We start from the raw sequence: 2,317 nt of genomic DNA on the forward strand, positions 1-2,317 counted from the left end.
GCGAAGCATAGCTAAGACTTCTATTATAACCAATTCTTTCTTTTCTTTGGGAATCGAAGCGAAGCCTAGCTAAGACTTATCTCTTCTATAATACGCAATTTGATGGGAATCCAGAGCTATATCGTTCCATCTCGCCAAGGGTTACGTGCTTGGCACTTCAGAGGATTTGAACCCCGCCATCTAATGGTAGCTCCAACGCTATCAGTGCTTCCGGGAGAGGTAAAAGAGCAAGGAAAAAGGTTCCTGCAAGGGAAGAGAAAAGCAGAGGTTCATAAAGCGAAGGCAACGTCGTACACGTTGTGACCATCTTGTACGAGATGGAAGACGCATCGACATTATGCCATATGAATCGCGAATTCATAAGACCCATTCTCAGAGTCCAATGACTTGAACTCAGAGATGGTCATGCCAGCGCGCTTGACAAGGCGCTTATACTGCTTAGCTACCTGCCGGGGAGCTTATTACTAAGTCATCTCCTAAGATAGCATAGTCAAAGAACCATCCTCTATTCCCTTCTACGTATGCCGCCTCCACAGCGGTCACCTTATTTATCAAGGCTACCCGGACCCAGGACGTCATGAGGGTACATGATCATCCATTCCCGGACCTAGAGTACTCAGATTTCTTCAAGTTATTACTAAAAGGGATCACCGCTTTCAGCCAACCACGGAATTGGCAATAGTAGGGAGGAATCCGCCCCTGTACCTCCATTAAGAAGGCAAGCACAGGGAGACCGAGCAAGGCCAGGGAGACCGAGCAAGGCCAGGGAGACCGAGCAAGGCCAGGGAGACCGAGCAAGGCCAGGGAGACCTTTCCTTGAATTTCAAGGTTAATTCATATACTAAAATACTCTCTTAAGTAACGAAGAAGGATTGAACCTCACTATGAAGGGATTTATTGGGTGTAATCGCACTATGAAGGGATTTATTGGGTGTAACCGCACTTCGTGGACCTAGTTCCATCCCGCAACATGTAGTTACGTGCAACGCACTGAAGGGGATTCGAACCCGATATCTCCAATAACGCTATCAGTGCTGGGTGGATAAAACCAATATATAGGCTACGCTCTGATCCATACTAGAAAATTGTGTCTATTCCGAATGTTTTCGAGCCTTTCAATGAAAAAAGGCCAAAGCGAGCAATCGTGACTCTGCCAACTGAAGTGAGAGTCACTTCGAGCAATCGTGACTCTGCCAACTGAAGAGCAATCGTGAATCTTTGTTTTTGTTGAGAGTCACTTCCAGCAATCAAGCCTTCAAGCAAGCAGAGCCTTCCGAAGAGGACTCGAACCTCTGCGAGAGTAACATGAGAAAATGCCTCTCCATCGCCTGAAAAGATCCAATCTAACATCTCTAGGAGTCTAGTTTCTAGAATTCTCTCTGAAACGGTCTGAGTTCCAATATCAACAACCGAGAACGCAAAGGGTCTGTCGTGAGACATCACCTCATTGACCACTTCTTTTCTTGGGCATCTATTCCGTCAGTAGAAATAGCAGTGAAAGTAGCAGTGGAAGTAGCAGTAGAATCCCCCGCGCGATCGTAGTTGTCTGACATATACCAATCCAAGCTCAGAGTAGGACCTGCTATTATAGCTTCATTTGGCTCTGAACCCTGTGCTATTACAGTGGTTTCCTCCTCAGCTACTACTGTTGAATTTCTCTCTGGATTAGATGGCAAAGACTCTAATATTTCAGTGGAATTTCTCTCTGCATTAGATGGCAAAGATTCTAATATTTCTGTTATAGTAACTGGAGGATCATCGGAATACCTGCTTCTGAAGTAACTCCTAGTTACTTTGATAAATGCGGTCACGTAAACCAACGACTCTATTAGAGTATCGGCATGATTCATCACCCTGTTGGCCTTGCCAGGAACGCATTCCAACACATATGATGTTTCGTTTAACATATTACCACATTGGTTCTTTGCTGCCGTCCCTAGCTCCACTACCTTATCTATCATATCTTGATTATTCGTTACAGTCGAAGACAACTCCTGGATTAGTTCAGTCATTTCATCCTCCAGTTCTACCTGCTTACTCATTATTTTGGACAGCTTTCTATATATAGCTGATTTAAACAGTTCTAATGAGTCTGAAGGTTCAGACATATTTGAATATATTATGTACAGTACCGCCCCTGCTGCTGCTACCAGGCCTGCCCACTTTATGTATTTGATATAATTGGCATCTTGAGGGGGATCTTGAGGGGGTGTTATCACTATGATTGGGTCATCCTCTACTTCCTATAGAAGCCAAAGACAAACCCACTGAAAAGCAACAGGAAGGCACGAAGGAAGATTCTGCCCGCAGCGAGCCA

The sequence above is a fragment of the Dipteris shenzhenensis genome, unplaced genomic scaffold (genome assembly GCF_047967505.1).
Source record: "Dipteris shenzhenensis isolate YYH24624 ecotype China unplaced genomic scaffold, Dip_SZ_1.0 scaf0099, whole genome shotgun sequence".
NCBI classification, from domain to species: Eukaryota; Viridiplantae; Streptophyta; class Polypodiopsida; order Gleicheniales; family Dipteridaceae; genus Dipteris; species Dipteris shenzhenensis.